The 10,941-nt window shown below is 41.2% G+C and overlaps 1 long non-coding RNA gene across 1 annotated transcript in view; it reads left to right on the forward strand.

The window, feature by feature from the left end:
* The window catches only part of LOC148687312 (uncharacterized), a 49,130-nt gene extending 42,713 nt beyond the window's left edge, over nucleotides 1-6,417 (forward strand). The window contains exon 3 of the long non-coding RNA XR_015947901.1: nucleotides 6,176-6,417. This is a non-coding gene — a long non-coding RNA (uncharacterized LOC148687312). The remainder of the gene's footprint in view (nucleotides 1-6,175) is intronic.
* Nucleotides 6,418-10,941: the final 4,524 nt, after the last annotated feature.

Consider the following 10,941-nt stretch of genomic DNA (forward strand, 5'->3'; position numbering starts at 1 on the left):
TTTCATAGTCTGTCTGGAAGGATAAGGAAATAGATAAGCAGCTACTTCTCTACCTCAGATAGATGTGCTGTGTTGATAAATTAAAATGAACCGTGACATTCAGAGACTCTTCTAATTAAGATGGAAAGAACTACAAGTTTCAGTTTATTATTTTTAAGAAGTCATCACAGTATGAATGCACTATGAGATCATTTGAGCTTTTAGTCTGTAGATGGGATTTTGTGTGGAAAATATTTTCATTTCTAGTCATAAAGTTAAAAATGGCTCTCTTAATTGAGTTCTGTTTTTAGCAAATAGAGCTTCGAAGTCTGAGCTGAAGCAAATAAATGTAAAGGTCAGTGATTTATGGCATCAGTAGTTCTTTACTTTGGAGCCCAGAAGCTTATTCTCACTCTCACTCTCGGTAGATTTTTTTTCTCTCAACAAACTATTCTGCTTTCCAATTAAAAGATGTAAGAAGGGAGGCTACATACAAGGCAAACAGAGATGACAAGACTGGCCACAACTTTGAAAGATCAAATAGAGCACTCAGATTACAAATGTGTTTGGCCAAGTCAGGTCAAACTGTTGGTGTTTCTGGACCTTCACCTTTTATGTCCCAAGTCTGTGTGATAAATTAGGTGCTGATTAGGGTCAATATTACCAAAAGAATGTTTGAAGCCTTGCACAGTTGTCTACCTCTGATCAGTGAAGGATGTGCCAAGATTGTAATGTGCCATAAATGTTTTGGTTCCAGCAATCCATTGAGAGGGGCACCATGTTTGAATCTTGGGTTTTATGGGCAGGATAGATGATATATAGGTAGATGATAGATAGATACCGGTAGGTAGGTAGATGACAGATATAATTCAAAGTTAGAAATGCAAATAATGAAGTCAATTGTTTGTATCAAACTGAGCACTGCTCTTCTTTTTCAGTTAACTGAAAAACACAATTCCAGAAAAATGCCTGTGCATTCATAAACTCGGTCAGTGATTAAAGCATCATTTTCAAGTTTGCACAGCAACTGTACTTCATTAGAGAGTTGCTAGGTTCCTCACAAGGTTTGTCATGACATTTAGTCATTGAGTTACTATGAGGAAAATTGGTCCTTTCAGTTCATTGTACGTATGAAAAAGCTAGCTAGAGCACCTTGCATAGGAATGAAGTTTGACCAGCTTGGACCACACAGATCCTCTAACCTGGATCCAGAATAAGGTTGGTTTGGACACATTTAATGTAGCACTAGTTTGGGATAGCATTTTATACTTCTTTTACTATTAGGTGTGTGTTTTGTTTTTTGCATGATCTAAGTACTCTGCACAGATTTGACAAATTGTCTGTTCGGCTCAATTTCTATTCAGAGATTAACTTTCTCAAGATGCAAATCCTAGAAATCATTGTGCTTTAACTGTATCCAATTTTTATCCCAGGACACATGCTCACAATTTATCTGCCATTACTCATAGATTGTTTCAATCCAAAATCTATTAAACTTGTTTTCCTCAGAATTAACAAGTTTAAGACTGTAATGGGATTTGGGAGAAATTACATAAGTCTCACTCTTACTCTTATCAAATATAGCATGCATTTTCTAATCAGTGATTCATATCCTTTTTTGCATACCATATGAATAATTGTTAGACTATGGTTTTATTAACAGGAAAAAAGGTCTTAAAGTGAGTCCATAGATGTTTCTTTTAAAGAATGATTTTGATAAATAAAATGAAAATTTACTAGAAGTAGACAATAATTTGACAGGCAAAAAAAACAGTATAAAAAAGTTGGAAAAAGATTTAGTGGGAAGGGATAAATTTGAATTGGCTGTTAAAATGAATTACATATTTGATGGTCCTTCTTTCAAAAGGTTTTTCACAATCACTTCCTAAATCTGGTAGAAGAAAATGAATGAAAAACCTAGAAACTATATTAAGTTTAGTCTCTCTGGTTCTGATGGTACATTAGGGGAATAATCGCTTAATAGGAATGAAGAACGGATTCTGCCTTTACTCTACGCTTACGAGTACATACACCCACAGTCCGTAAGTGACTGAGGAAGCCAATTCTGGATACACACATCCTTCCACAGTGGGGACATAGGTTTCCAGGTGGGAGTTGATCATAGTGAGGGTTTGCCAACAATGCCTTCCTCTTAGCATGTTTCTCCTTTTCATCCTGAGTTCAAACGTCTTCAAAGTCCATGATACCTTTGGTAAAGGCGGTTCTCCAATTGAAGAGCTCGCATGCCAGTGTTTCCCAATTGTCGGTGGTGGTGGGTTGGCTAGGTAGGAGACCTAAGAAGGTGCCACTTGACCAGGAAACCCCTTGACTCTAGAACAGGTCCAATTGATAAACATTTTAAAAACTAAAAATGCTAGCAATTCTCTTATGCCATGTTGTTGGTTTGCTCTGGTATACACTTTGAGAATTTTGGGTGGAGGGATCATAAGTCAGTGGGAGAGGACAGGATTTGCATCCAGAAGATCCCAGGTTCCATCTCAGGCATCTCCATCTAAAAAAGGGACACAGTAGCAGGTAATAGGAAAGACCCTTCTTCCAGTGATTTTGCTGGCTAGAGTGGACAATACCAAGCTAGACAAATAGTCTGACCTGGTTAAGGTCCTACTGGTTTAATTCCTGTGTTTAGGGTGGTAACTTGGATCAGCCTACTGTGAAAGATAAGCAACCACTTAATATGTGCTTACAGAGGCATATTCACTTTTTGGATATATTTGTACGTTCTTGTCATTTTATGATTATGTCCTCTGGCTGGATTAGAAAAACACAGGGAGGATATTAACTCAATAACCGATTCAGTCTTTGAAACTATCTCTTCATTATTTTCACTGCATTCTCTCCTTTATGCTGACTCTGATGAAAGAAATCCATTCCTCAGTCCCAACTGCAATCAATGTCAGAACTTTCATTGAATTTGGTGGATCCAAGATGAGATCCACCGGGCTTTGTTTTCTTCATAACCAGACAAAGTATTCATAGAAGAAAAGTCATTTTGCTTTCACCTCAAATTTTTCTAATTTCATCCCTTTGAATGTGAATGAGTTTTGAATGTGTGTGAGTTGGGTGCTTCAGTTGTTGGGATGTCCCACTGTACTAACCATTCTACATGTCTCAAAGCTAGATAATGGTGGTGGTCAAACAATATATGAGACAAGAGAGCCAGGGTCAGATGTTTTAAACAACAACCCCACCACCCGACCCATAGCCACCCAAAAAAGAATGGATCAGGGCTATGGCACTGGAGGAATGGGATGTTCCCTTCCCCTGTAGTGTTTTCCTGATCTAATTAATAGACATATTTCTATCTGGAGAAAACAAATGGGTATACAAATGTTTTTCTGAGTGAGGCAAATAGCAGCTATGGAGACCAGTTTCATTTAAGAAAATGGAACAGTGGTGCTTTTTTTAACGAACAAACAAAAAACTCTCTGCCTGCATAATGCCCCCGATCTAATTTGGTGGCCAGCCATGGTTGCTTAAAGCACAAAAAGCAAACATCAGAATATTAGATCATAAATCTTCTGTCTCTAATAAAACTTGGTCCTCAGAGTGCATAACTATTAAAACAGCCTTTATTTGTATTTACTACTGAATCTCTGAAACAGCACCACCCTATAATTACAAATAAAAATACGATATCCCAGCTATAAATAGTACATTAAGCCTTAACAGTTAAGCTACATGTAAAATAGCACCACAAGGTATGAATTTAATAGTGCACAAGGAAACCAATTGAGGCTGCATCATGTAAGGGAGATCAATACTTTTCTGGATATTTTTTTCAGTGTCAGCCTTAATCAGATACGTTCTTTGTGCAAGATCTCAATCACTGAGCTGAGCATATTGAATTGATCAGTGCTCCAGCACACAATGCAGATATTTACTTGATTATTTCCAGATGACTTTGTTGCCTAGCATTTTCCTGAGACGCTTCAGTGTAGCCATCATTTCCTACATTTCCCCTTTTCCTTCCCACTATGCAAGAAAGCAACTCTTCCTCTCAAGTGTCAAATATGCAGTCTAAAGCAAAAAAAAGCTTTGTGAAACCTTCATTCTCATCTGTATAGCATCCTTCTGATTCCCTCAAAAACTTCGGGCAGCAGACACATAAGATGGTCGTTGCAATAACTTCTCACCTCCACGCAGCAACTGTAAGCAGTTGTTTTTTGTTGCATTTAACATATCTGCATTTTCATTTTAATGTATCTTCATTTCCTATGGACATTAGAAGAACCCTGTGAGATCAGCCAAAGGCCTATTTAGTGCTCTTTTTAGAGTGGTCAGTTGCCTAAGGGAAGCCTACAAGCAGGACATGAGGACAATTGTATGCTCCCAGGATACAGCCTCAGATGCTGCAGGTAGTACACATTAGGCATCATGACTGTTGATATCCTTACTTTGCATGAAGTTGTCTAAACCCCCTTTAAAGCCACTCAACTTGGCAGTCACCACCACATCTTGTAGTAACAGATTCCATAGTTACTTACTTTTATATGCTCTGAATCTTCCCCAAGAAGACGGATTGACTGTGAAACCAGTCAGAGAGTTGCAGGCCCAGGTGTCTTGCCCCTAAGTCCCCTACCCTCCAGAGAATTAAAGGACAACTGAGACTGGTTTGGATTAAAACAAGCCACAACTTAATTGAATACAGATGAAAGAGGTTTGGCTTCAGCATGGGGCAATCAAATACACATAGGTCAATCTGTGCAGGGATTCCTAAGACGTACATCAAATAGGGTGATCCCCCAAAGGGACCACCATCTGGGGGAGTACCATCCACCCTGGTCCCCCAACTGGGCATAAGGACATGGCAGATCCTTCCCCCAGATCCCTTTAATGGGATCTCCCCGCATTTGGAGGGACAGGCAGAGACTAGAACCTCCCCTCCATCCAAGACTACAATTGCCCCAATGCCCAACCCAGTTGTGATGATTGCCATTTTGATATTCTAATAGTACAATGTGGAGAAGGGGACAGAAGGGGATGGCTACACTCTAACCAAGGCAACCATCATATCCTTGATCAGGAGGGAGAGGGCAAATTATGAGTGTATTTTCTGAGGTTGGTGGGGGAAGAGGCCTAAGTTTGTATGTTGCTGAACAAAGTACACAGCTCCATATCCGAGACGGAGTCTGCTATTGGGGTGACACAGGCAGAATATAAAGAGAAGCCTGACTGTAAGGGTCCTGATTTGGGCCGTCTTTGTGAAGATCTCCTGAGAGGAGATCAAGTATCAACAGTACTGCTGAGGTGCCTGCCAGGACTAGTCTGGCAAGACAGCTGCCAATTCCCAGTAGTAAGAAGTTAATCTGAGCTCTCAAAAATTGTGAGGTGAAAGAGGGAAGATACTGGGGGATAACTCCATATGCACCCACTCAACTACTTCAATCTGTGGAACTGGTGCCACATAATACCCTTTTTGTGTTTGTAAGAACTGGGATCTTTTAGTGTGGCAGTACCTACATGTTGGAACTCCCCGTCTATTGATATCACACAGTTGCCTTCACTGCACTCTTTTGGCACCTGCTTAGAACAGGATTGTTTAGGCAAGCGCACCCAGATATGTAGAACATTGATTTGTTCTTAATCCCTTTTTTAGTTTATTGTGATTTCAACTTTTCAGTGTTTTCATTACTGCTAATTCTTTGGATCAGTAATTTTATTGCATCATCTATTTTGCAAACCACTTGGAGGGTTTTCATTTTTACAATCAAGCGGTGTATAAATTTTATGAAGTAAAATAAATTAATAACATTACAGGGTTTGTTTTTGTTTCCCTTTTTCCTATCAGCTTGTGGCCACCCCTTTGGCTCTCTTGTTATCTAACTGCTTTGGAACATAACTATTCATCAGCTTCCCTCCCCCCCTTGATTTGATACCATATTACATGACAACATTCCCTTGCACTCCTCTTCTTGCATGCTTCGCCATTGGCATCAGTTTGGTATTTTAGCCCCATGCTTAGGATAACAGAATGGGGCTCTTGAGGCATTAAGAGTAATTCCTTTCCTTGCCACTGACCTGCCTTATGACCTTTGAGAAATCAATCTACCATTTTCTCAGTGTCCCATTTTCATCAGTCATGCTTGCACGAACTAGAAACCAAGTCCTTTAAAACAGAAATCCCTTATTCTGTTGTCTCTCTGTTTTTCACTTAATAGCTGAATTTGTTTTCTAGGTTTGCAAGTCAGTGAACAATATGAAATACACTGAAGGCCACAGCAGGAGATTGATCATCATGTCATCAGGGCTGGAAATTCAGAGGGCTGTTGTGAGTACATATTTCATCTAATAATTCCTTTCATATCCCATTCATCTTAAATTTAACACGTCCCTGAACAGTGTCATAGAGAATTTGGGAAGCTTAAATCCCCAAGCCAAAAAAAGGGAAAGAAAAGGAAATAAGACTTTAGGGATGTCAGAGGAGGCAGCATACCAGCATAGCAAGTGAGGAATGGTGCCCAGATTTCTTCAAAGACCTCCAGGGCTATCTCTCTCTCTTTCTCTCTCTCTTTCTTTCTTGATAGACGACCTGCTTCTTGACAGCTAAACTGCCAAGGCAGTCTTCATTATCGGTGGAAGGGCAAACTCTGCACTACTGATGATGGAATGCTTTGCCACAAAGAATGCTTTCTCCAGCCAAACTGCTTGAGGACATAGCTAGGCCAATAAGGCCAATATCTCACCTGGGAATTAACCTAGAATAAAACTGAAATATTTATATACTTTGACTGATAGGGCAACTTGATAGAACAGCTATAATACATATGGGATAGTGTTGCACCCACTACAATACCATCCAGTAAGATTTGCAGGATCCAGTGAAGGCTCTTAGTGTGTTAAGTTCCTAGTATTTAGTATCACAGGATGAAGGTTTCTAGATTTTTCTAGGTCTAGTTCAACTACTCCCCTCAACTAAGATTGCAATCCTAACCCCATTTACCTGGAACTAAGCACTCTTGAATTCAGTTGGACACACTTCTAAGTAATCGTGGTTAGGATTGGCTGTAAGGCGCCAACTAGATAAAGCGTGAAAGATTGATAAACAGGAACTCATAAGGTTGTTTCTTTAAAAGTTTAAAAGCAGTCACAATGTGGCGACGGAGGTCAAGAATCATCTTGATATAGAATTCTGGGGTTGGTCTGGATCCCTTTTAGGTCTGTGATTCTATATCTGTGAGGTTTAGAATCCAGCAGAAGAACCTGCTGTTCTGATCGAACCAGTCTCTATGTTAGACAATGGCCTTAGTTGGCACTTAAATACCATCATCATAATCTTAAACAATAGGGGGTCCAGCAGTCAAGAAGGCAGTTTCTGCACATGATGTAGAGCAGGCATCCCCAAACTTCGGCCCTCCAGATGTTTTGGACTGCAATTCCCATCTTCCCTGACCACTGGTCCTGCTAGCTAGGAATCATGGGAGTTGTAGGCCAAAACATCTGGAGGGCCGCAGTTTCGGGGTGCCTGCTGTAGAGGAAAGTGAGGGCCAGGTGAGGCAGGTGAGGCTTATCAACCTGTGAAAGTAGCCCATCTAGGAGAAGGAAAACTCTGATCCTAAATCTCCGCAGCCTTGCGAGAGATCTTCAGGAGAAGAAAAGGAATAAACCCGGAGTGGAGTCCCTAAGACAGTTGGATAGCACCTTGTATGCCTCCTTCTCATAGCTGCCAAGTTATCCCTTTTTTAAAGGGATTTTCCCTTATGCTGAATAGGCTTCCTCATGAGAAAAGGGAAAACTTGGCAGCTATGCTCCTTCTGGCAACTCCTACAGTCAAACTGGTGCCAAACATATTGCTCTGCTTTCCTTTGGACCGCATCAGTGAGACCGAGAGAGGGGTCTTGTCGTCTGGTCAGCCCAGGACCTCCATACACACTGTCCAGGCTTCTGCCCTGGGCAGGTTGCTTTGGTGCTGCTAACACAGTGGTTTAACTTCATCCTCAGAGGCACACCCCCTGGTCTCCTTAGACAGATGGATGCCAACAGCAAAATTTTAAACAGTGAGCCATGTTGCCACAGCATCAATTAAATCAGTGGTCCTCAACCCCCGGCCCACGGACCGGTACCGGTCCGTGGATCAATTGGTACCGGGCCACCCAATGAACATTAAATACAATGAAATTAAAATTATTAAATCAAAACAATCTAAATAAAATATAAACAATCAATGTCCCCCCATCAGCGGGCCGCGAGACAATCAACGCCCCCCCCCCTCGGCGGGCCATAGTAAAATGATCAAACGTTGACTGGTCCACGGCGATAAAAAGGTTGGGGAGCACTGAATTAAATGATAGTGCTCTCCAGAAGGAGGGGATGGACCTTTTACCCACCTTAGCTGGCTGGATGGCATGTCATCCTAGGAAGGACGGCAATAAACCTTGGAGGGGACTGTGTGTGAGTGAGTTTGGCTGATGCCGGGACACAGAGAGCCTTGACTTTCTCTGTGGGTTGAATGCCAAAGCTATCACTTGTCAGACAGGCTTCCCTGGAAACCTAATGGGGAATCAAGATCTGTTGCTGTGTGCTCAGAGCCCTTTCATCCTATGCTCAGGTTGTATATATGTGTAAATGCACCATATATCCTAAAGCTCAAATGGTCTTCATTCTCAGGAAACCAAATCCTGAACCTCTGGTATCTCTCACCACTCAGAGATTGGAGTACACACACCAATATCATATCAGGGAAGGGAGGTTCAACCCTTCCCCCATACACCATTTCTCCAAAGCTGTTGCTGTATTTTATTAACTGTTATTGTTGTTGTTGTTTAGTCGTGTCCGACTCTTCGTGACCTCATGGACCATAACACGCCAGGCACTCCTGTCTTCCACTGCCTCCCGCAGTTTGGTCAAACTCATGTTCATAGCTTCGAGAACACTGTCCAACCATCTCGTCCTCTGTCATCCCCTTCTCCTACTGCCCTCAATCTTTCCCAACATCAGGGTCTTTTCCAAGGATTCTTCTCTTCTCATGAGGTGGCCAAAGTATTGGAGCCTCAGCTTCACAATCTGTCCTTCCAGTGAGCACCCAGGGTTGATTTCCTTCAGAATGGAGAGGTTTGATCTTCTTGCAGTCCATGGGACTCTCAAGAGTCTCCTCCAGCACCATAATTCAAAAGCATCAATTCTTCGGTGATCAGCCTTCTTTATGGTTTATTAACTATAAGTTCATGTTGAAGAAGTTTTCGCTGAGCATGATCCAGTCCTTGAGAAAAGTGATGGGAGGGCTAGAGTAAACAGGAAAAAAATGGCCGAGAATGTGGCCGGATGTGACCAATAAAGATCTGCCTTGGCATCACTCATCTACTAACATGGATAAGGGAGACATATCAAAGCTATTCATGGTTTGGAACAATAGTGAAGATGAGGATGTTGATAATGGCTGAGCTATACATTTTTACTTCTAACAGTCAAAATATAAAATGCCATTGGGTCTTCCTATGCCAGAGTGGTTTCTTAAATGCTTGCCTCAGTTGATTGGGAAAGAAAATGGCATTTATCTATGTAACTTTGCTTAAATGACCCATGGTTATATGCAATGTTATTCATACTCAGAGTAGACCCATTTAAATAAATGGGCATGACTTACTTAGGTCATTAATTTCAATGAGACTGTTCTAAAGCTTTGTTGAATAGAGCAGTGTTTCCCAACCTTGTGCCTCCAGCTGTTTTCAGACTACAATATCCATCATTCCTGACCACTGGTCTTGCTAGCTAGGGATGATGGGAGTTGTAGTCCAAAAACAGCTGGAGGCACATGGTTGGGAAACACTGGAATAGAGTTCCAAGTTTCCAAGGATCTGTGCCTAAGACCAATAGATATTATCTGTTCAAAATTATCTCTTAAGGAATGCCACCAAAGCTATGTTTATTGTTGATTTGTGGTCTTTAGGGAATACGGCTGCCAAGTCCTCTCCCACTGCCACCACAATGAACTAGGGAATGTGTCTTCACTATTACAAAAGTCACTCTAACAAAAGTTCACTTAAACGGAGACCAGTTCAGTTGAATTCTCCAAACAACTAGCGCCACATTTACCATTGTTTACTTTCTCTGTGTTTCAGCTGCCTTGTCTCTTAGACTGAAATCCTGTACCAACCTAGGCCTTATACACACTTACATTTTGCCCTGCATTTTAAAGATGTTTTTCAAGTGCTTCCTCCCCCCTTTTTTTTCTTTTTTGCCCAGACCTTGCCCCGTTAAACCCCGCTCTTTAAAGTTGAAGTGCAACAAATGGCAATCCAGGTTTTCTGCAGATTGTTGTTTGCTGCAATTCAGCTTTAAAGAGCAGGTTTTCACAGGTGAAGGGTGGGATGGGAAGAGGAGTGCTTGACCACAGAGCTTTAAAGTACAGACCATGCCTGGAAAGCATGGAGAAAAAGCAAGTATGGATAAGCCCTTAACTGGCAGTAAAGCCACTGAACTTCATTTGACTTACTCCTTAGTACATATGAAGAGGTGTGTACTTAGTTCTAGCTTCTGCCAGTCACCTCTTGTCAAGGAACTGTCCATTGACATCTTCCCACTAAGGAAGATGGAACTAGTATGCACAACCAAGGCAAAATGGATCCTTGCCCATCAGCTAATGTCAAGCCCATTGGAATGATGTCAAGCCATTGGAATGACATTAGCTGATTGGCAGCTGGTTTTAGTTTTTTGTAAAAATGGCCTTGTGGGCCAGATTTGATCCCATGGTAAGCCAAGATTGGTCTGTGAGCCAGAGATTCCCCACCACTCTAGCAGATGTTGTACATGCATGACAAGCATGTACAAATGACTTTTCTACCCACATCTCCAAGTGAACCGCAATATTAATCATGTCTTCACTTAAGGAAGTTTCTTTGGACCATCATAGTTTAAACTGCACAAAATCCTTAAAATGAAGACTTGAGTTCAATATTCTACATACTGTAGCATTTATGGAAGCTATGTTCTTCTACTGCTTTATAC

The sequence above is a fragment of the Zootoca vivipara genome, chromosome Z1 (assembly GCF_965207765.1).
Source record: "Zootoca vivipara chromosome Z1, rZooViv2.hap1.1, whole genome shotgun sequence".
NCBI lineage: Eukaryota > Metazoa > Chordata > Lepidosauria > Squamata > Lacertidae > Zootoca > Zootoca vivipara.